Source organism: Nothoprocta perdicaria, unplaced genomic scaffold, assembly GCF_003342845.1.
Source record: "Nothoprocta perdicaria isolate Ctin4 unplaced genomic scaffold, notPer1 scaffold_35, whole genome shotgun sequence".
NCBI classification, from domain to species: domain Eukaryota; kingdom Metazoa; phylum Chordata; class Aves; order Tinamiformes; family Tinamidae; genus Nothoprocta; species Nothoprocta perdicaria.
The window spans coordinates 799,208-823,954 of record NW_020455588.1 but is presented as its reverse complement, the minus strand read 5'-3'; the positions used below and the strand labels follow the sequence as shown (position 1 = coordinate 823,954).

Here is a 24,747-nt window from a genome sequence, read left to right as displayed (position 1 = left end):
CGCCGCGGCACCGCGCTGGGCTCGGCGCTGCCTTTCCCCCCGGCTGCCCCCGTAGCGCGGGGCGCGGGCAGCGGGGTCGGGGTCGCTCCGCTCCGCACCGCGCGCCGCTGCAGCGCGGGGTGTCTGCACCCGGGGTCTGGCGGGGCTGAGGCTGCAGGGGCGCGCGCCGAGCCCGCGTAAGGAGCGCGCGCAACTTGTGCCCGCCGTGAGGGCGCCCGGCCGCGCGCTGCGGGAGGCCGAGCACCCTCCCGCTCTTGTCTTTCACCTGCTCTGTTTGTTACTTGATCACCTAATGAAAAGATCGATGGCGGCCTGTTTATGTGGGCGATAGTGTCAACAGATTAAAAGGACGGCAATCAGATTCCTCTGAGTCGGAGCGGAGCCCCAGCCTGCTCGCCTCGCTCTGGTCTGAAAGGGGGGTGCCTATGTGTGTGTGGGGGGCTCTCCCCTCGCCTTCGTGTGAGTGGTGCTGGTTTTCATTTAACAATTACAGAAAGCAACCAGTAAATATGCATTTTTTTTAAAAAAAGTCGAGGCTTGCGGGAACTGGGAAGTTTTCAGGAATCCCGAGGAAAATCCCGTGTGCTCCTGTTGTGTACAGGCGTGGGGAAGGAGGCCGGGAGCAGCTGGGCTGGGACGGAGCGCATCTAGCAGTAAAACTAGTCCCATGCTTCGGCTGCCCACGTTAAGGCGAAGTTCAATAGACAGGAGGCATTTCCTCTCGCCGACAAATTACAGGAATACTGTAAAAAATGGTCGCAGCTCCCCCCGAACCGAGGGATGAGCTCTGGTTGCTTTTTAACCTCTGCGGCTCCGCGGTGGGCAGAGGAGAGCGCGCTAGAGCCTGGGGACTTGCTCAAACTTAATTACCCCCTTTACTTGGCCAGATCCCGCTCTCCTCAGACGAGGGGCCAAGCTGGAACCTGAAAGGGGCCAAGTGCTCTGTAGGGGGAGGGGACAGAATCTGCTCCTTGGGATTTTTTCAGCCTTTTTCTTTCTTTCTTTCGCCTCCCTGCTGTAGCCGTAGCCGGGACCGTGCTCCCCTCTTCCTCTCTCCTCTGCAATTCTCTTGTCCCCTCCAGGGAGGAAAAGTTAATTCTGGCGATTAGTGGCGACAACTTCTAAAACCTTTTTAATTTTTTTTTTTCTTTCTGTCGGGAAGCAGGAAGAGAGCATAAGATACATAAAAGCCGGTCGAAAGTAGAATTCTTATCCTGTAAGCGGCCCAGGGGAAGGCTGCGTGTAAAGTGGAGGTTGAGGGCTGTAGTCTACATTTCTCGAAACAAATGTGAAGTGTGAAGTACCTCCTTCACCTGCCAAGCTCCACGAAGCAATACATATAAATAAATACACATACACACCTCACACACATGTACATACATATATGTACACACACACATACACACGCAGAAGAGAGCATGAAGGGCGATAATACACAGACTGCTGTCATAGGACACAGCCATTAGCTCTGCAGTGTAAAAATATATTTCTCGTTCCCAAATTCTAGCATTTTTAATCTTCCCCAGGTCTGACAAGAAAAAATGCATTAAATGTGGGAAACTACATATGTGTGTGTGTGGCATTTGAAAACCCCCTCCCGAGAGCCCCCCGACCCCTGGATAACCAGGGAGAGGCGCGGGCCGAGGGCGGGCGGCTCGGGGCGCAGGGCAGCGCGGCTCTGCGCCCCGCTGCCCGGCCGGGGCTGCTGGGCAGGCCCGACGCGGCGCCACGGGCGCTCCGGGGCTGGAGCACCCGGCCCGGCTCCCAGCTGGGCCGCTCGTCACCGTGCTGCCGGGCTGGGCCTGCTGCTAAGCAGGCCTCGCTTTCCTTTAGAAGGGCTGGGGCCTCTCTCCCTTTTTTTCCGCCACCTCCCCCCCCCCCTTTTTTCCCCCTTCCCCTCTCTCCCTTTATTTTATGTATATTATTATTTTTTTTCCTTATCTTTGCCCCAACCGCTTTGGCCAGATCTGAAGGACAGCCAAGAACTTTTAACAGCACAATAAAAGCTATATTGGGTGGAGGTTGTGTTTTATAAGGGCAGAGGAGGACTCCTTGCTAGGGGAAGCAGTTTCACATGGGGTGCATCGCCCTGCGGGACGATCACGTTTTCAGGCTGATCACTTGTAGCCGGCACCTGTGAGTGAGGGGCCTCCTTGCTGCTCTCTCTCCTCAGCGGGTGACACCCTGGGTGGTGGCGGCTGGGGAGGTGTCTCTGTGCGGCCTTTTTTTTTTTTTTTTTTTTTTTCCCCCCCCTCCCCCCCAAAGAGCCCACCCCCCTTCCTAGGGCCCCCCCCCCCCCCCCCCCGCCCCCCCCCCCCCCCCCGCAAAAGAAACAACGACAAAAAATCACTCCCTCGGCACTGCTGGCTGGGCTTCTCTCCAACATGATCGCTTCAAGCCCATCCAGCCAGGCCGTTTCTGCTTGTGTTTTTTTAAGACCAGGGTCTTGGTGGGGGGGTCGGGCTGCACCCGCGCCCCACTCGGGCTGCCCACCCCCTCCCCCCTCCCTTTTTCCAGTGTCGCTCGTGGCGATGGCGGCCCGGGCCCGGCAGCACCAGCTCTGCGGGGCCGCCGAGGGTCGCGGCGGGGGGGACGGTTGGGGGGGAAGGAGTTGTCCGTGTGCCTGGCATCCCCCTCCCTCCCTCCGCCTGCGCTCCAGGGAATGAGCTCCCGGGAATGCGGGCTTTAGCCCGTGTTGGCAAAACGCGGCGTGACAGCGACCCCCCTCCTCCTGCTCCCCGCCACCCCCTCGGCAAGAAAAACCTGCCGCGAGCGCCCAACGCGCCCAACGCCCCGGGCTGCTGCGCGCGGGGCTGCTGCGCGCGGCGCTTTCACGAGCGCGGTTCCTGCGAGCGGGTTTTGTCACTTGCGCGCGCTCTCCGCGAAGTGCCGGGCTCGGCGGCAGCCCGCGGAAGAGCCGGGCGCTGAATCACAGCTTCGCGCTCGCCACCCATCCACACGGCAGCGCCTGAGCAGCTGATGCCAGCCTCAAAGAGGGAAAAAATTAAATTAAATAAAAATCTGTGCGTGAAAATTTATAAAAGCCTCCGCGCGTTGGTGGTGGTGGGGAGGACCCAAAGAGAAGGCCACTTGTCTCACTGTGTAAAGGAGCGTGGCAATTGCCAAGCGAGCCCTAGGAAAAGAAAGTGATGACCTCTCGATGTAAATCCCACCTTCCTATATAAGGCAAATCTGGGAATCATTTTCGACACGCTGGTGAATCCGGGACCAAATATTTACTTTCGGCACAAATAAAGCCGCGGTACTCTAAGCGCGAAGCCAAAAGCAACAAAAGTGCACAAAAGCCATTAGCGGCAGGCTTTGCGCTCAAACGCATCTCACTGTATTTTAAAACCTCGACTTCTGTTGGGGATTAAATCGGTGTTATTTATTATTCGGAATTGGTCTTGAGCTTTTGGCAAGGAGTTTGAAAGTTGCTGGATTGTCCTGCCAGTGCAATCGGCGGCACCGTGTAATCATTTCCTTAATAGTTACCCGTCAAATATGCTATTTCTTGTGCTGCAAAGCTTAGTCCATCCTAAGTGGGTTTGATTTTTTTTTCTCCGGAGCAGAGATCGCCCGCGTAGGTTGCAGCATTTGGTGGCACTTCCTAAGTGCCCATAAGACAAAACAAGACAGAAGGATTTTGCTTGGGAAAAGTGGCTGGGGATAAGTAGTGATCTAGTCATATTCCTTCCATCAGAAGTTGGTCTAAGTAATAAACCTTATAGCATTTTCCCTTAAACTGACAGCGGGGAAATAAGTTTATTACAGCGCATGGTGGCTGCATGGGGAGGACGAGGGTGCGCTTTAGGTAAAGTTTAAACGAGATAGAGTAAACATATCAAAGTGCTGCAGCCCGACACAAAAGCTGCAAGGGACTGCTGTGTATTTTATCATGCGAAGGCTTTTTCCTTTATTCACACGTTTCTAGGGGTGAAGCCCGGCCATATCCAGCGATGTCGTTAATAAAGTATACAAAATTGCATGATCCCACCAAACTGGGCTAGAGTTATATGTTTTATTGTTAACCCCTTGCACTGAATCTTCTGAAGCTGAAAGGGAAAAGGAAAGGGCTTTTGTCCGAGTTGATCCTTGGCTATTCTGGGGCTCAGGTTGGTGTGAAAGGGACGAGGAGGTCACTTGAAATCTCCTTTTATCTACTCCTATTTTCTCTCTGGATCAGCAACTTTGAATAGACACCATCTAATCGCTCGTAATGGAAAGGAGAGAAAAAAAAAAAGAGAGAGAAAAAAAGTGGTAGTGGGGAATGCTCTGGGAGCAACGAAGACGCTTTTGCCCCGGCCGCAGCGGGCTGCGCGGGTGGGAGCGGCTGCGCCCGCGGCCCTGCGCGGGCACCCAATGCTCGCTGTAGCTCATGCATCTTTTTTTTTTTTTTTTTTTTTTTTTTTTTTTAATATTACTTATGTTTTAAACTTATGTTTATAAGGTTATTAATTTTTCCGGGAGCCGGGTTGACCTGTCTGTCTGAGCGGGCTGCTGATGTGCAAGAGCGGGCGACAAACCCCGGCTTGTCGGTACCCGGGCTGGTTATTATTTTTAGAGGCTTAAATGGCTGGGAAAAAAAAAAAAAAAAAAAAAAAAAAAAAAGACAGGACCAAATTGGGAGCCGCTGGCGAATAGAAAACGCTTTGTTCTGGGGGCTAAAGCCCTGACGATGCGAGCAGGGCACTATCTCTTCTTCTCCTGGTCACTCAGAAACTGGCATTTCTCTCCGAGCCCGGGATGCTATCACTGGAAATTCCTTTAAGTGACTTCTTTGTTGCTAAGGCTACAGGTTCCCATCCCATCCCACAAATCTGGTGCACTCCAGGATCAACTCGAGCCCTGGGCAGGAGCCTTGACTTAAGGGACCTACTCCCAACCCCTTGGGGTGGCTCCTGTTAAATACCTGTTAAAGCCACCGGTTCAGACGAAGGAATACGCAGCCCCACCGCCCTCCTCTCCTCCCTCTTCTCTCCCGGGCTACGTTTTGCTGGGACTCCTGGCCAAAGGATGGCAAGAAGAAACCCACTCCAGTAAAGATTAAATTAAGTAGAAGAAATCCAGCCGCTCTATATTTTGAAGCTCCGGTGGGGCGTCAAACCGATGTTTAGCACATTTTTTCCACTCACTGTGCACAAGTCCTGAGCCTGCACCGCCTTTTAATTTTTATTTCCCACCTCCGAGGAGCAGGAGGCGGCAGTTGCCAGAACAGACAGAAAAGGCTCCCCCGAGCTCAAATCTTGTCCCCCCTGTCCGCTGCCACCGAGGGGCCGGGGGCTTCGGTGCCTACGGAGGGGCTCAGGGGAGAGAGACAGGGTCGTTTAGTGAAGGAAAAAAAAAAAAAAAAAAAAAGAAAAAGAAAAACAAAGATAAAGAGGAGGAGGAAAAAGAGCCTCAGAGAGCGAGCGCCGAGGGCTGGGAAAAGTTAGGCGCGACTTGGGGAGCGCTCGCAAATGCAAATGGCAAGGAATAAATAAACCTCAAACCAGGTAGTTTGGGTGTAATAGTTTAGCAGGACTAATTGCAGACAATGGAGCTGAAATGACTTCTCCAATTAGCTGCTGGTTGGAGTTTAGTTGGAGGAACTGTCAGCTCCAGCGATGGGTAATTGCTTTATTGCTCACAAAACTATCATCTATTTAGAACATATGTGCTAATTACTCTGGATGGGCGTCGGAAAAGAGACCATAAATCTATTAGCACTTTAAAAAGTCTAGGGTACTTGCAAGCAACCAAACTCCCTGCCTCGGTGCATTAAAGGCGAGAGTCACTCCTGGGTGACAGTCTATCCAGAAATAAAATGAGATAATAATAATAAAAAGAAATATCGCAGGAAGCCGCCTGTATGCTGGCGGTATGTTTAGCGACCTCGGCGGGGGGGAAGTGGTCATCTCCAAGCCAGGAAAGCCTCGTTTCATAGATCACACTGGTGCCATAAATCACTGTCATAGGAACGATTTTCCTCCTTAGCTTTCCACTTTTTTTTTTTTTTTCCAAAAAAAAAAGATTAGTTTTAGAAATCTTTTAATTGGATTACTCCGGAAAATTAATCTCCTTTAGACTTGCTAAGTTTGTGTACCAAATATTTGGAATTAATTCGCTGTTACTAAAAGCATCCGGGATGCCTTTTGTTGGAAACAACTAAGGAAAAGAACAGGTAGGGAAGGTAGCATTTTAACATATGCGCTCATGTGCACTCAGAGTTCTCCATGCATATTCATTGCTATATATGTCGCATTATAGCGCATAAAATTACTATTGTCAGGAGATAAACAGTGCGTTTTTGTGATTTTTTTTGACTGCTGCTAGGTATCAGGGCTCCTTCACAGGGTGTTGGGCACCTGTTGGGAGGGAAAAAAAAAACAGAATATAAAAGGCTCTGCAATGAGTGTAGAATATAAAATAAAATAAAATAAAATAAAATAAAATAAAATAAAATAAAATAAAATAAAATAAAATAAAATAAAATAAAATAAAATAAAATAAAATAAAATAAAATAAAATAAAATAAGTTTTGACGGATCGAGGAGGAGCCCTCGGGGCTCTACCTTGAAGAAGCCGGTCCTGGTCGTGGTTAGGGCTGCCCCACTCGCCCTCCTCGCCGCTCCACAGGGGAGCGCGGGGAGATTTCCTCCCTTTTAGGCTCAGTTTAACCGTGAGCAGCAGCCCTGTGGGGGCGGTTAATTGGGGGCTGGGGGGATAAGGGCTTGCTAGGGAGACGATCGTGATTCCCTCATGCCACCCCCCCTTTTCTATAAACACTGACGGGCCACTCTCCGCTAAAACAGCAATAAAGCGGGATTCATTATTTATTTGCACTTATTTTTTTTTCTCCGAAGGAAACAAGCCCGTAACTTATTCTCGGTGATTTAGGAGCGGGAGGTGGCGGCGCTGAGAGCCGCGACGGGGGCAGCGCGGGGGTCGCACCTGGCCGGAGCAGGGGCGGTGCGTGCCAGGGGGTGGTGGTGTGTGTAGTGTGCGTGGTTGTGTGTAGTGTGTGCACGTAGTGTGTGAGGTTGTGTGTAGTGTGTGTATGTCGTGTGTGTGGTTGTGTGTGGTGCTGTGTGTGTGAGAGCCAGGGCGGGCAGGTGAGAGGGCAGGACAGGGCACCGCGGGAGCCCCCTTTGCCCCCGGGTCCCATCCGCTCTCCGAGGTGTCGGAGGCACCTTCTGACCCTCTAATCGGGCTTTGCCATTTCAGAGCCGGCATTAAATTTTTAGCGTGGGCTGCTGCTGAACTGCGAGGCACCGGATGGGACCGTGTGCTTTTAATACCACATGGGCTATAGGCGCACACATGCCCATATATCCGAAGCGCGCGCAGCAAAGCGCAACCTAAACCCGCAGAGGAGGCTGCCCGACGCCCGTGCGAGTGCGATAACTTCACACGCTCCTGCTCCACCTCACGGATAAGCCCAAACTGGGAAACTCTCGCACGCACAAACGTCCACAACACGTAGACAGAGCCACATATGTGATCCCTGGGCGAACATACACAAGCACGCAGCTATTTCCAGGCAGAGTTTATGTCTTTGCTAAACAACCCCGTGGGCTGCAATGAATTAATTATTACGGTCCTAATCAGGCCATAAATCTGTTCAGTGTCTGCTCACCTTTTACCTCCGGATCTTTTGTCCCCTTCTACCTCGCGGTTTTTAAAAATTATTATTACTATTACTATTATTAATTTTTCCCTGCTAGCTCTATTCAGTTCCACCCAGGTAAAAGTTTCACATCCCTGCGTTGTAGCTAAACAGGTTAATACACGTTGTCAGACTCTTTACCCCTCTTCGCCCCCCGCTAACTGAATCCTAAAGTCCCTTCTGAGACGAACGGGCAACTCTCTTTCCCTGTCTGTCTGTCTCCCTGTCTATCTGCTTACGCTTTGGATGTGCCCTGTGGAAATTGTTTACACTTTGGACGGCTCTAACCTTGATTTTCCAGCTTTGAGCTCCCTCTGGAAGCGGAAAGAGCAATTACTCCGCATTACGGCACATATTTTATTGCGGTGATAGATCGCAGGTGTTCCAGCCGCCGCTATTGTGTGCAGCCCGCCCAGAGCCTCGACCCGGGCGGCGGCAGCTGCGGGAGGCTGCGGGCTGAGCGGAGCCCCCTGCGCGCCCGCGGAAGCCCCGCGCCGGCCCCGCGGGCACTAACGAGCGGAGCTGCCGCGGTTCGGCTCTGCCCCGGCACGAAGGGGAGAAGGGGCAGCCTCCATGCGAAATTGCTAGGATTTATCCCCTTTATTTTTAATATCTGTATTTTTACCTGGCAAATGCCTGCTAGGGCCGCGGTGTTTGGGGGGGAAGGCCAGCCGAATAGGGGGGCGCGCAACGCCCCTGGAAAGCCGCGGCTGCTGTCAGTTCCCGCCGCAGCTCCCAACACGCAGCCTAAAGCCCACGGCAGCCCCGAGCTCCGCAGCCCGAGGGGACGAGGGGCCGCGCTCCGTGCGCGCAGCGAGCCCGGGCTGCGCGTTCCCCCCCGGGCTGCGCGGACGCGTGGAGCGGGGGGACCCTCCGCAGCCTAAAGGCGGGAACGGGAGGGCACAGGCAGCTTCCCAGCGCGGGAGTCCTGGCTAAAAGGCGAGGGGGTCCAGAACAAAGCCCCAGCCCGAGGAAACGGCGAAGCGCCCAGGAGAGCGCGGTTTGGCAGAGAGCGCCCGAGACGGTCGCTTTGAGTGCGGGCGGTGTAAGGTTCCTCCTTTTGAGAGGAAGCCCCACGATTCATTTCCAGCGAGTTACAAAGGTGTGGGATGGAGGCAGCCGGCTCTGCGATGCCGAAGCATCCCCGAGTAGCATTAAAGTGTGCCATGGATCAGTGTCACGAAGACGTATGGCACAACACCAGGGATCACGACAAGTGACTGGCATAACAGACAGCGCGAGCCGACCAAAGTCTCCTTGACAATTCCTAGTCCTGTGTGTGTGAGGGGGATAGTTTTACACTGGGGATCCCTTTATTTGGAGCCTGTTCTGGGAGAGGGAAGCACACACCGAGCGCATGACTGTTCCTCGGGAGGATGAAGGTGGGCTTACATGGTACAAAAGATTGTAAGAGAAAAATATCTATCTGGGACCACCGATTTAGGTGCAAGCCTCTTGGCAAAACACCTGCTCGGCCACCCCTGCACTTACACAGGGCGCTCCTGCCTCCTCCTGAGAGCCTAGCACGGGACAGCCGCGCTGCGTGCACGGGCACACGGTGCCGAGCGCGCGGAGCGGCGTCCGCCCCGTCGGGGACACCCTGGCATCCCAGCGGGACGCAGCTGCTGCTCCGCGCCGGGCTGCGCGGTGCTGGAGCCGCGCAGGGCACCAAGCCGCGCTTGGGCAGCAAGTGGGGAACACGCAGAAGCGGCAGCCCCGGGGGCTCTGCGAGCACGCCCAGAAAGGGCTCCCTCGAGAGAGCCACCAAAGCGGGGCGGGTGCCGCTTCCCGCCTCCGCAGCCCGGGCACATCCATCATCTCCAAACACACCCAGGGCGACGTTTGTCCGGCCAGGGCGGGCTGAAGAGGGGCAGCCCTGAAAGGGGGGTCCTGCAGGAGAACCCCTCCTCTCCGCATCTCCCCGCAAGCGCCGCTGGTCCGGGTTGCGAGCGAGGTTCACACGGGATAGAGGAGTGACGCCGTTAACAGAAAACACGTAATTAACGGTGACTTCATTTGGTTGCGAGGATGGAAAAGCCTTTTAAAATCAACCCAGATTTACTGGCCTAAGTGCGGCCGATTTATGAATATAGAGGCTCTGCGGAGCCTGCCTTCCTTCAAGATGTCATCCGAGGGGTAATAGTATAGGTGAAGTCATTTAGTTACACTGTGGAAACTTTTATAGTCCCTTTCCTGGGAATTTAATTCAGTGCTTCTTCATTTTATTAGGAACAGACTGACTCCATCAAGGGCGCTCTCCGTGTTTAGAGGCAGGGCTGCTTGAAGCAATTAGGCTCCCCAATTAGCATAGTTCTCCTGACCCCGGCACCACCACCGCCTCTTTACATTATCCATCTCCTCAAAGCGGGGGAAAGCCAGGATAAAACATTCCTCCCAAGCGTCCGGGGTGGTGAAACCAGCATGCAGGCGGGCTACCAAAATTACTCCCTTGCCCTCAAGGGGTGGGGAGGGAAAAAAAAAAAAGAAAAAGAAAAAGAAAAAAACGCGCGCCTCCTAATAGCACCCTGGTGTTTATGTTTCAACAGCGCGGGCAGCCCTTCCCTGACTCCCTCATGCCCTGCGGTTCTTCCCTGGATTTTGCACGGATTTCGAGCGCGTTGCGAAACCACCGGGGAACCAGCGCTTGTTTCACACGCCGCCTGCGGCTCGGTTTGGGCAGCGGGGCCGCCGCCCGAGCTGCGGCAGGACGCGCGTGTCCCCGCGTGTCCCCGCGTGTCCCCGCGTGTCCCGTGCGCCCCCGCGTGTCCCCGGGCCGGGGGCTGCGCGGAGCCGCCCCCTTCACGGGCCACCCCGGAGCCACCTGCTCTAACCCGTTTCCCCCCGCATCCGTCCTGAAATTCCCAAGGAGAGGACACGCGGAGCCGGCGTTGAGCAGATAGAGCCATCCGAGCTCCGCAGTGCTCTGGAAGAAAAATCTCTATAGAAAGAAATAGGCAATCAACTGAAATCTATTCTCTTTAAATAAACTGATTCCTTAGTATTTTCCCAGTGTTGCTGTAAGTTGTTGTCTATGATGTCCCCCAGGGCTCCTTCCTCTGCTCTCTGATTTGGTGTATAAAAGCAGCTCTGAATGATGGATTACTGTGTCATTGCAGCCTGCGAAGGATTAATTTGTTTCATTGATTTCTCTTTAGGCAGATTGCCAGAATTCTCTGCTTCCCACCTTTCCCCAGGACTTCCAGCAGTAATAGACAGTAATAGCCTAAGACAAATCAGCCCATTCTTGTAAAAATAGAAACACAAAATCCTGAAGTCCCAGGAAAGCCATAAAGTTTTTTTTTTCCTCGTCACGCTGTAAAATTACCAATTCTTAAAAGTGACTTGGACTTCTCCACACCCCCTCTGCCCTGTTATAGAAAAGCTAGCAGGGTCCTTCAGCAGGGCTGCTTAGTTTTAATAGCAGTTATAGCAACTGGCTGCATGCAAAGGATGGGCATTTGTCAGTCTCAAAGCAATGCTTTGCTCATCCTAAAAAGCGGTCGGTGTCCTGGAAGGGCTAAGTAAACCCTGCCGTTCATTCTTTCCTAAAATCCAGGGCTCATCTATAGCTAATCTGTTATCAATACCAATCAATGTGCCTGTCTGGGCTTTGGCAAAGAAATGTGTGTTACGTCAGGGCTCAGAGAGCGGCCTGTTGGGGACTGCCCACGATTGGTCTCCCTCCAATCAATCCGTCTGTGCCTTCCCGGGAAAGCAGATCCCAAAAGAAGGCCGCAAAGCACCAGAATGCAGCAGGAGAAGGGACCTGGGGTCCCTTTCCAGTGCGTGTCACAGGGAAGGGCGAGGGAAGGAGAGACACCCCTCCTGTTGCAGCCTGCTGCTGCTTTCCCGTCCGCATACGGTGGTCAGACGCACTCATCTACTTGTTTTCACGATGCCTCGCTAAAAAATTTTATTGGTTTAGTGCTCTCGAGTTAAACCCTAGATGTAATTAGTTGGGTGGTAAAAAGTAATGTTGTCATGTGCAAGTGCCTCTCCGGCTCAGGCTCGTGCAAAGCCACGCCGTGCCCTAACAGCACTTCTGGACAGCGCTGCGAGCACAGAGCATTTATTTCACTTCTGTGTCTGCCTTACGACGAGAGTAGCTTAATAGCTACTTTCAAAGGGACAGCATATATATTGTGCTGCATAGCACAGGCACAAGCGCGGTGCAAACCTATGGAAATGTTTGAGCTATAACCCTTCTTTTTTTTTTCTGCTTTCCAGGAAGATGTTAGCCTGTTACTTGATATGTTAATGTACTGTAATTTTAGGTCAAACCCACCGCTTGGGTTTTATTTACTTGCATGAATATTATTTACTTGGCATTTATTTACTTGCATGAAATCCCTCTATGCCATGCAGAGTTCTCCTTTTCTCCATCTAATGTAGCATTTGAAGGAATTAAAGTAGTTGTAAGCAGGGTTAGGTGCTGGGGATCCCTGCAAAGCTGATGTTCTCCAGGGAATGCCAACCCAGCGCATTATCCTGAGGTGAGGAAAGGGCGGCTGCCACAGGCATGGCAGCCTGGCAAACGCCGGTGTCCTGGGGAATGCCACAAGCTTCCCTTCAAAGGCTCGTCTGGTGCTGCAGAGCCTCCCCTTTCCTGGCATAATATAGCTTCATTCCGCCCGGGATCACGACTGTTTTTCACTGTCAAGCAACTCTGAAAGGAAAGGCACAAAACGGAGCAGCTGGCAGCCTCCCCGCTCCGACAGCCAGGCCCGGAGAGGCCGGGATGTAAAAGCAGGGCTTGTCTTGCTTGGGAGCTCTCCTCTTCTCCAGCCTGTCCTCCTTGCTGATTCTTTTCAGCTCATGTAGGGCAAACTTTCTGCACACATACACACACATAAAAAGCCCTAACTTTTGCTCTTGGCAAATAACAACAACAATATTCTTGCCCTGGAAAGTTGGAGTTAGAAATGGAGACAGATTTCCAGCCCCGTCCTTCCCGTCTGCAATCAAATGGGCAGAATCCCTCCCAGATCAAACTTGAAAAGCTTCAGTGAAGCTCGTATCCTTTCATCCCTGCGGGACTGCAGAGAGACAGAGCCTGTTAGATTAGCAAACACTGACCTCTCGCATAGCTCTGGATGTAGGATTAATATCTACTGAAGGGACAGCTGTATAACCCTCACATACACTAACGATACATTAGGGCTGCCACTCTATCAAGAGGTATGTGGGAAGGGGTGCTTTCCACCAGGGAACAAACCGGGTGCAAGTTACCGAAGCCACTCGTGCTCTGCTGGGACCTGTTCTTAAAAGCTCGGTTCTCACTTAGGGGATTCGGAGCGCAGCTTAGCCCAGGTCTGCACGCTCCGCCGCGAGCTGCTGCTGGACACAGACCACACACACAACTCCCAGCTGTGACCCTGGGATCAGCAGCACGTCTTTGGGCAAAAGATGTATCTTCCCATGCCAATGCTGGATTTGCACAGAGCAGAACTTGACTTAGACTCCGCCTACACAAAGTTTAGGCTCCCCATAGGACTCTTACTGGCTGTACGCTATTAGCAGTTCTATTTCCACATAGATCATTTGGAAGAGATCTGTTTGTCTCCAGGATTTTCCATCTCTCCCTTCATCTAAGGAAGAAATAGGGGTGAATATTATGTTTGTCAAGCTCTCTTTCCATTAAAATAGGAAAACTTTATGCTTTGAAAACACAGGCTCATTGTTTCCTAGGGTTCCCTGGACAAGATACAAACACCGGGCTTAACTCTAGTTACACCCTATTTTCATGTTAGACAAGTTGTTTTCATAACACACGACTTCCACAGATGTAACAGCAGGTTCAGGGCATTTCTGAAAACATACTTATTTTAGTTATGCAAATGAAAATAAATGCTTATTGCTTAATCTCACATATTAACATTAATGGTTTCTTGAAGTTAGTTCCATATAAATATTTGGATGTCCAATATTGAACTTTCCAGCCCTTGATGTTAAGAGAAACGATAGAGCCGTGGGTTCCCAAGCCTGCCACAGTCAGGGAGAGGGGTATGTACCTCTGACCAAGCTCCACCAAAGCCTGCAAGCCCAGCAAGCAGCCCTCTAGGGAGCAACTAACCTGCAGCCCGGTCCCTTCATGCCAAACCTCCTGCCAAATTCACGCCAAACCTCCTGCCAGTTTGGTGCCTGAGCCGTTCCCTTCTCATCCAGGTGGAGGAAAAGGTAGCAGAGGTGATGAGATAAAATCAGCATGTTTATTACCCAAGAGCTTTGCAGATACTTACACTTGGAATACAAGAATCCTTTCTCCCTTTAGGAAGGAGACAGACAGACATGTCTCTGTGCTGTTTAGCCCAAGCAAAACAAAACACAGTGATGCATCACAGAAAATATTAAACCCTGATTAATTGTCTCTCTGGATCACATCGATGGTAACTGCCTGTGGCTGGAGAGAAAGGTCTCGTGGACAACCTTTTGTTCGACTGGTGCAAGTCATATATTCATTTTTTTTTTCTGCTGAAACTTCATAGACTGACTCCAGACAACTTGGCCAGGCAGCATGAGAAAACACGCTGGAGCTTAACTGTTAAGAACTTCCTTTAAGGGGGCAATATGGAGCAGGCGATACGTATTCAAATCCCTTTGGGCAAAGGAAAAGTTGACCTTAACTCAGCTTCCAATTTGCAACAACCATACCAAATGCTCACCCATACTTAAAAAATGTGGTACTCTCAAATGGAGGCAGATGGCAGAATCCCAAATCCATGAATCCTGGACCAGAATAAACATGAAATCTCCATCTCAGCAACTGAGCATTGCTAAGGCCTGCACATACCCTGGCAGTGCTACAAGGCTGGGCACTCTAACGGCTCAGCCAACAGCACAAATACTGCCCAGAGCAGTGGGGAGCTCCTGCCTATGTTGGAAGCTTGAGGTGCTACCTACCTGACCCAGAAGTTCATACAGGGCAGCCTGACTCCATAAAACCAAGGTTGAATGTCAGGCATAGCAGCACTGCTGCAACATAGGCAGCAATGCAGTGACAGTGTACCATGACCTGAGCAAGCTGTTCATGGGTCAAAAATTATCCAACAGAACCATTTCCAGAGAAAATGCTGTAGAATGTTTCAGAAGAATAGCCGATTTTATCTTTTTTTTTTTTAATGGGAAAGCATCAAGACATTGTGTTACAGCAACCTCAAAATATTTCCATTCATATAAAGACTAGAACCAAGACTAAGGTGCAAGAACCTGTTTTAAAAATGAAATTTTCATTACAGTTAAAACAATGCATTTTGAGTACATTTATTAACAATTCTCTGTTATTTTCTCAGAGCCTTATTTTTTTTTTCCAGTCTGAAATTTGGGAATTTGTTTTTAGTTGGTAGAGGCCCAATACCTCAGAGTTCGGGATGATTCAAGTACTGTGTTTTGTTGGCCCTAATCAGAACAAACAAAACTCATAAAAAAGAGAAACAAAGCCACCTTTTTTGATGGGTACAACTGGGAATAGTGTCTTGACAACCCTGGGTCCATCTCTTTATATCCTTTGTATATGAAAATTGCTAGGCTCTGGGCCCAACTTCTGGATAGTATTAATGGGAATATGCTGACTGCAAACATAAACATGCAGTCAGACCTCTGACACAGTTTATTTTTGCCATGTTCAACAGCAGGGAGTAGCTTTCTTCTTTACTAAAGACCATATATCCATAACTATGCAAGTGAGTAGAAAGGAAGTATAAACAATAACTGATAAATGAAAGTAACGGAGATCTTCAGGGCTCTGCACAGATGAGAAAGCTGAGGGCATCTCACCTCTGTTGCAGTCAGTTTATGTAATTAAGCTCAAATTGCCCAGTAAAAAAAAACAGAAAAAAAAAATGGTATGCCAGGGTACAAACGCAGTCAAACCTGCCAAAAAGTGGGCACCATCACTTCTACGGAAAATATGTTCTTGCAACAAAGACCAATAATTGCATTTTTCATTGAAACAGACAACGATAAGCAACAGCTGGTGTGCTGTGGGTGTCTAAAAGTCTGCTGCAATTTAACTACCGTAGGACTTTCTTTTTCTTTAATATATTCAGCTAGAAATTTAAATGAGGCTGCCTAATGTATGAAATGGCATTCAAGTGGTTAACACTCCCAGACTTCTGAGCAGTATTTAGAGAGGAAGTATGGTCTCTTGCCCACCCATTAACCTCTGCTATTATGGGGCATTTATACCAGCAGCAGTAAAATTCACCTCCCTGTCATATGCGTTGTTATATCAAAGATCAAAGTTCCCTAGTTTGCAAAAACATGGAAAGTACAGCATAATTAAATCTATTTGTTTGGCTAAACCTCAGTGTTTAATGAATAAAAAATTTCTGCTTCTCTGTGAAGGGCATGAAGGTAGACACCATGTGAATGCACGCAGAGTTCTCATCTTAGTTTTTACAGACATCCATTTATTTTCCAGTGAGCAACAAGTTAAAAACACCTGGCTCACTGCACTGGGGCCTCGTTATTATGGTTAAAAATGGAGGGATCCTACACAGCTCCAGAGCTTCGCGTAGCTATTAAAATTAGCTACCCCAGCCACTTCTTTCATTTTACACTGAGCTAAACAGCGCCAAAGAAACACAGCTCTGGCTCCAAGCAGCGTTACTGCATTTCAGCATACTGAGGAGGCTGCTGCCAGTCAAGCAGTTCGGAAGCTCCTTGTGCTCCGAAGCCGCCTTGGTGGACAACGCAACCACGGCAAGGAGGCTTTGCTGAACACACTCCTTCCTAACAGGACGACCCTGAAATTTCTGCACGAGCTCATGGCTGCTTGAAAGTGACCCCTGCCGGGCATCCATTTCTAGGGGGGTCAACAAGGACTTACAACGACTGCTAAGGGTCTCTATTCAGCTAGAAACTTACTGGCAGTGACTTCAATTGGAAAAAATACTGGATCCAAAGTCAGTAAATACTGCATACTAGATAAAAGCTACATTTTAAATTATTTTATTTTATTTTATTTTATTTTATTTTATTTTATTTTATTTTATTTTATTTTATTTTATTTTATTTTATTTTATTTTATTTTATATTCTAAGCTATTTTTAAGGTGACATTAGCAGGGAGAAACAATAGTAAAGCAAACCATATTACCTCTTCAACAAAATGAATTGCATTTTAACTCCTGGGTAACCATTTCAGGATTTCCCCTGGCAGTTGGATAGTAAAGACAAAACTATTTCAGTATTTTGTTATTTCATTTTCCCCCTCATCTTAGTTGACAGAGCTAGAATAATCCAGCCAACTTTGCTATTTCAGATTTCAAACTTCCGTTCTTGCTTTCATTCACTGACACCACTCTGATACACCGATAGTATCTCATCCGGGCAATAAATATTTCCACAGAATTTTGTACACAATGCTGTGTTTTCACCGGGAATAAAAGATATTCCGATTTATGAATTTTACGACCGGTCACGTTTTCATCATAGTTCACATCTCATTTGATGCTGTTCCTTTAAAAACATAGCGGCCTTAGAAAAGGTGGAAAATGTAGGCTCTGATCCACTGTGATTATTTTAAAGTAGCATGAGAACATCTGTAACAGTAGGGACGACCACCCTAGCACCTTGGCTATATTCCAGTCTGGCTAACTGCATCCTGTTTTGCTAACTTCAGGTTTATTTGGGAGCTTGTTCCAAACCCTGCTGATATCACTGAAATCAGTTTTCTACACAATTTCAGTGGATCAGTCCCCTACAAAGGATCTTCCTCCTCTCAAAACAAATTACGTTGTACTGGTCACAATCTAGCTGCACTTGACTGCTAGGTGAAGTCATGTGCGTGTCTTGTGTATTTTTTTTTTTAATGAAGAAAAAGATTTCGTTTTAATAGGAAAGTCTCAACCTCACATCTGGATTGCAGACACAGGACCAGCAAAATACTTAAAATCCTCTGTTTAAAGTATTATCAATACAGTTGTAAAAATGTAAACTAACTGAATTTTATTAGTTAACGCGTCTTCTTTCTCTGTCCTACATAACCCCCCCACTCCCCATCACGTAAAACAAAATGACAACAGCATAAATGTAAAACAGAACAAGGGGCAAAAATTAGTTAATGGATCTGCTCTGTACACAGGGGAACATGTCAGAAATAAGGCAGCTCACAAAGTGGGTGCACTTAACTATTTTTAGATGACAACACTATCTGAGTCAGTTTTCAGAACACTGAAAATATTACATTTAGAAAATTAGAAGATATCAACAAAATATCAAAACACTGAGCGGAAATTTCACTGCTACCTGTGGGCTGAGAAGTTTGCTACCTGTAGCAAAAATATGGAAAAGAATCTAAGCATATTTTAAACCTGCACTTTTACATTTAAACAACACATATTTAAGCTCTGACTTCTGCAGAAAGGGTTTCTGATTTAGAACGGTTGTTTCTTGTTTATAGTTCTACTAGATCCCTGTTAAAAATACAAAGTTGAAGGTCACATCTTATTAGATACTCACACAGCGTAAGGTTTTGTAGCGCCTTAGCTACTGAAACAGGGTAAAGCAGCCGCTCTTAAACAGATGCTATGGTATATGAATTATGTCATTTCTATGGTTATAAAACAACTCGAGAAAATTTACTGTAACAATATGATCCATGCTAGGACTGATTACCCTAAAATCCTTTCAAGAGGGATGACAGAGGTGGGAGGAAGAGAAAGACAGTTTCCATCTAAGTTTCATATCCTAAAGGTTTATCTTTTGTGGAGAAAAATCTCATATTCGATCCTTACGTACGGCGGTCACTCCATTTGTATATTCATTAGGCACATTAAACAGTCAAATATATTCCTTCCAGTAAATATGAATAGTTTAATTTGTTCTACTGAAAGAGATACAACTATCAAAAATAGCAATAAAAGTCACATAATGAAATAAGAATACTAGAAAATCCAAGGATTTTAGTATGGTCCATTATTCATTCAATTCCTGGCAGCCTTTATGATTACAAATCACTTGATTGACTAACTAGACATTCTCAAAGTGAATTATGAATCAGGTTCATTTTTCCTGCTTGAGAGTTGGTACATGCTGTAACTCTTCCACTTTGTGATATATCAAGCTCTTGTAACAGTAATAACAGATATAATCAACTCTTTATTTCAGGACAAATAAATTGCCTTCTCAAAAATGAAATGTGGTTGCTAACATTTTAACAGTGTGCAATGTAATTCCTTCCCGCTCTTCTCAGAGTGCAATCTGCTGCAATGACATAGCTTTTGAGCATTTGACTCAGCTGAAATTATTTGAAGTGTCTTACACCCTCAGTGAATGCACATTGACCCCAGTGAAAATGTGGCACTGGGACTCAGACCGGCCCTTTGCCTTGTGGAAAACAAGCCTCAAATATCTAAATAGCGGGCCACATTTTGCCCTTTTGTGACTAGCTCTGATCTAAGCTTGGAAATGCTGAACAGTTTTAAAGCTGTTTAAGTTTACTTTGAAAAAAAGTAAAATGAATCTCTTCTAAAGTGTGCTTGACCCTCAAGTCCTTTTGCATGAAAAACTCCCTCAGGCTTTTGTGGAAATTATGCAAGTGGAATGACTGACAGACCGGGGTGGGAGTTATTTGTAGAACAAATGCACAATCAGATCCTAAATCCCCCCTAGAATAGGTTTAGTGAGGTGCATTTTACTTTTGAATGGACACAGGGAACCCAAGGCAAAAAACAAAAAATGAAGACCAGATTGAGGCTGCTTGAAATCTGTGCGAGTGTCCAAGGTGAAAAACCACTATAAAAAGCGCTTATGCCCCGCATCTGTGCATCAGATGTAGCCACAACTGCTGGCTTGGCATTCTTCAATGACATCTCGGAATACTTGTGTGCAGGGGGAAGACCGTAGCAGTGCCTGCCCCAGGCAGCAAGGCTCACTTCCATACAAGGAAGCCTGGGATAATATGGAGTGGCGATGGCGCGGCTGGGGAGCACACGATAGGTCTGGGCGGAAGGGTACATGATGTCCTCTGGTACACGCGCTGCACAGTACATCTTCCCACACTGGGTTCTGTTCAAAAGCCTCAACAGAGGCCCTAGTTTTGCAGATAGGAGAGGATTTTTCTCGTGGTTGGAGAGACAATCCCAGCGCTTGGGTGCTTATTTTGGCTCCGGTAAAGGGACAGACTGATACTCAATGGGTCCACATTATTTATAGAACAATTTTCAAAGACTTTAATTTCCTCCCCTTCTCTCCAAACACAAAAACACATTTCTAAAGCAGGATTTTGTGAGAGAGAAAAAAAAATGTATCACCACTTGATTTTTCGGAAAACCTTAATGTGGTCATTCATTTTAAAAACAATGTTTAAAGACTTCAAATTTATTTCTTATTCATCTTTCTATCTCAGTTCTAATCCTCTAATAACCTTAATTAAATGCTGAGTCGTTTAGAATATTATTAAATAGCTTTCACAGGATTTTTTTTTATTTCTGATCACATCATGAATACAGATTATTGAATATTCTATTCATTTAAAAATTATGATTAAGAGCATAATCCCCCAAAAGATGTTTGTAACAATTTTAACTAAGCTGTATTAATGGAGTTAGAGGATAAGAAATGATTTAAAGGGTGACCGAGAGGCAAAAATCAAAGCCCGCGTAGTTTCCAAATCAAATGGATTACAAGATTGGTCAGAATGGGAGAGGTGGGAGGTTAGAAACCAAACTAATGGTTCATGCAGAAAATGCACCTACCTTTAGGCCCCATGCCTGTCTTTCACGGGAGTCACGCGGAACGGCACCCGACGTAACACGGTGAATCACGAAAGGGAAAGAGCGCTCGCTCCGGGTCACCAGCCGGCACCTCGCTCAGTGTCAGGCCGAGGTGGGCAACATGAAAGGACTCGCAGGGTCTGCTAGGGTGACGGTGTGTGACAGCGCCGTGTCCCCTCACATGTCCAGGCAGAGCAGGGCTCGGGCGCTCGCGGAGCCGAGGGCTGTGTGTGGAGCAGCACGGGCACGGCAATGGCACGGGCACGTTTGGGGTCCGTGCTGAGTGTCTGCCTTTTCCCAGCACTTGCTCCCACGGCCTTGCACTTGGTTTGCAACTCCCCAGTTGTCAGCACAGCATAAATTTTGCTAGGCTATTTTTCCCGTTGTTTTGAAATGTTCACTGAGGATTGATTCAGCTTCTCCGGTGCCTTCCCGGTGGCCGTCTCCTTCCTCCTAGCCGCACATAGGGCTTCACAAGTCACGACCCCAGCACGCCACCTCTCTTAACGGGAACACTGCTCTAATGTATTTCAAACCTGGGCAAGGTATTTTTACTGGTATTCTTTAAACTCTGGAAGTAACTCACATTTGAGAGGAATTTCTGGAGTTACTGGCAATTACAAAAATTACACCACGCTTTACATTTTCTAAGGGGGAGCTGAGAACAAACCACTGCCTATAAGCCTGGGACTGAAGAGAAGGGAGACATACTAGCAAATTTAAATCTTGATCCAGAACTTAAACTGCCAGGAAGGGACGACCCGGGTCAAGTATCTTTGTTTAAAAGACAGACAATTTGGCAAAAACAGGCTTAAATACAAGACTATAATGAGAGAAATGATTCTTTGCATATCCCTTGCACATGAATTCCTTAACATTACACAAGCATCATTTGCGAATTAAAGCAATCCGCACGACAGCTTTAAGGAAGAGCAGAATAAATCAGCCTGCATTACCAAGAGACCAATGAGACCAGGCCCACAGTTTCCTCTGTTTTGAAACTTCTTACTTGTTTTACGAGCTTGGTACTGGCTCAGGGTGCAAAGGGGGATCTGCAACACAGAGGGAAGACTGGCTGTGAGAGAGCAACTCTTGCACCCTGAAGAGAAAAATGTAAAATGCATTTAAATTTGATCATGAAGTCTAAAATATTGTAATTACTGATGAAAACTCAGTTATGTTGTAGGCTGGGATTTAATCTGTTTAGATCTTTTTCTTTTCCAAGCTTAACAGTTTTAATTATTTTTGCAATGAAAAAAAAAAAGATACATCCTTACATACTATTAATAAAAAAAATCAACTACTATTCATATTTGAAAACAGAAATCATAAAGAACATATGGAATTCACAACATCTACATACAAAGCAGAACGTTAATAACATTAACCTTTACTCTATCAGAGATTTTCAAGAAGTACCATTGTTTTATTTTTCCAACGGCTCTTATCTGTCATTTAACTGACATGTGATCTTTGCTAAGTTTGCCAAATCACTGAGGCCTGAATACCATTCAGCAATGTTAATTTTGTTTTCCTATTCCAGCCTTTACACAATTATTCTCATGGCAATCATTCTAGCCTTGAGTATAAATAATACTTCAAGTGGTTTGTTGATATCCAGAAAATGATGTGTATCTACATTAAGAGATTCTGGAATCTAATGGGAGAACCATGCATATTATTAAGCTGAAATGCCTATTTCTTTCCTCCCAGATGGGAAGTAGTACAGGGTAGTGCCATGGCATATGCATTAATTTTATTCCTTCCGCAAATTTTAGCACATATTATTTTTGCAGATTTCGAGTCTCTGCCTCCTACCATCTATCCAGGAGATTTAAACAGGATTTTGCTGAAGAAAAGATCTCAGTCTTAACATTTAGGACCCAGGATAATTCTCAGGTGAGCTAGGGAATAGGGCATAAGAGCAGTTCTGTTCTGGAGAAGCGTAAGAAAAGATTATTTCAGAGGAGGAATCCTTGTGGATTAACAGAGGCAAAAAGCGAGCCTCGGAGTAATTTTGCTGTCTCTCAAATTTCAGTTTAGATCCTACAGATTGGTCATGCTTGTTCTGAGGGTTCTAATCTAGCAATAAATAACGGGCATGTTTTAATCAGGGGGATAAGAGCTGAAATGTAACATAAAACATAAATCGTGTGTCTGTTTGCCAACAAGGTCCCTCCATTAATACACACAAATGCTCTCCTATTTAAAAAGGAGTCATTAGCAGTTTTCTTGCTAAGCCTGTGGATTTCTTGCACAGTCTCTTCCACATTTTTTATTTTGTATTATATGCCTTTTCTGATCCTAAGACCTGAGACAGGAAGGAGTACACTGCATTACAAACAGTATGTTTCCTTGGGAGTAAGTTATGTGGGAGCATTTCCTCCAGCACTTCGCAGATACTGAAAAGGCTATGTTCAAAATCAGGATTGTTGATGTTTCCAGATGTGCAAACATGGTGAGGCCTCAGCTGAAAAACTGATAGTCTGTGGAGAGATAAGACAGTGTAAAACACTGAACTTCATCACTCTTTTCTTCTTTCTGCTTTTTTTTTTTTTTTTTTTTTTCTTTTCCTGTAACTTAGTCTTTATATATGTTTGGGCTCCAAAAGTCCACATCCATCATCTAAACCTGGATACATATAACAGTTAATGTGGCTCTAGGGATCCCACTCTAGAATTATTATTTACTCTTATGAAGAGTCCTTTTGGGCACAGGTTCAGCAAAATGCTGCAGATTCGAAAAAATGACTGTCCTGCCAAGAACTGGAGTACAACTTCTGTGCTTAGTTGAAAGCTAAGCTTTTACTTCCAGCTATGAAGACAAAAATGGAGATAATCCCAGGTTAGGAAGTGAGTGAAGCTGTGCAAAATAACTCAGGGGCTAATAAATCTACCATGGACGGGTATTACCTTGTGGACAGTGGGGTGCATCCATGCCAGGACTTCATAACCTTGAGAAATTTTTTCTGAATCTTACTTGCTCCTTGTGCCAAGTGCAGAGAGCGCATGCACTATGACCAAACCCACCTCCTCCACACGTCAGAAGAGGACACACACTGCATCCGAGAGACTCCCTGGCCAGAAAGCAAGAAAGCTGCCACCACATTCTCCCCTGACATGGGCGGAGGTGTTTTAACCCCAAACACAGTAATGGAGCTGTAGATTTTAGGGCCCAAATGTGTTGCAGTTCCTCTCAAGGACATTTAAAAGGCTTTAATCTGGCAAAGCTGTTCTACAAGGCAAGGTATCTTTGCCACAGATGGTAGACCTATTGGCTTCCTGCACACTCAAAATTTACAGCAAATTGTGCTGAGGAAGCCCTACCTGTCATGCACACACAATACCTTCAGTAGACTGGCTCTGTCTTTCAGCTTTGGATCGTGCCTTCAGCAGGAACATCTCACTCTGGTTCTTCTCACTCTGAAGGTTTTCTGCAAGGCCAGGTGCATCTGTCCCCAGAGCAAAGGAGGACAATATGGCACATTAGTACATACCACTGGATCTGGGCAGCATATTCCCAGGCCAGATCAGCACCAGCTATATAACCTGTCCTCTAAAAGAACAGATTTGTTCGCAAAACACACAGAATCACAACCAGCTGCAAATCTACACAGAAATCAAGCTTTTCAGTATCAGTCCAGTAGGTCTTGGTTCAAATTCATCCCATTGAATATCTAACTTAGAACTCTCTCTTTCCTCACTGACTGACTGGGGTGCCCATTGTCACTGCACTCTTAGCTTAGACCTCTCAGCTAAGTGCTATCACTAAGTGTAATGAAGCCAGCCCTTATTTTGGCAGTTCTCTCTCTCTCTCTCTCTCTCTCTCTCTCTCTCTTTTCTTTTTCTCTCCCAGCAGCATAGATATAATCTTTGTCAGGATAACCGCTGTTGTGTCTGAATTCTTCTTTGTGCTCTTCCCAGCATTACAGGCAACGCTGTACTGCAGCATCACGCCCTGCTTTGGAATGCTATTCCCTCAAGACTTCCATGGCACAGAGCGATGGGTAATGTTTTCTGAGCTTCCTCCACTATTACCACATTTTCTATAGAGGATCAAAATGGATTATTTTCATCTTGACATGCAAATGCCGAGGCTGTGCCCTTGGCTGAGATCTCAGCATTGACTACAGAACCAAAAGATATGGGGGTAGTAGCTTTTTAATATCACATATGGAAATGGCAGTCTTATTTCTTAACAACAACATCAAAAAAGCCACCTTAGCCCACTGTGCCTTGTAAAAAAAAAGCCTAATAGAAATACTTTCTTATGCATATACTGAATGCCGTATTCACATGCAGTCTGCACAGAGGCAGATGAACATTATGTGCAACTCAAGATCTTACTACTATACACTGATCTACCCATTTGCTGTGCCAAAGTA

The 24,747-nt window shown here is 47.0% G+C and overlaps 1 long non-coding RNA gene across 1 annotated transcript; it reads left to right on the top strand.

The window, feature by feature from the left end:
* Positions 1-22,042: 22,042 nt before the first annotated feature.
* LOC112951415 lies at positions 22,043-24,353 on the top strand. The gene is made up of 2 exons (XR_003250193.1): positions 22,043-22,262; positions 24,287-24,353. It is a non-coding gene; the product is annotated as an uncharacterized LOC112951415 (long non-coding RNA).
* The last annotated feature ends 394 nt before the right edge of the window (positions 24,354-24,747 follow it).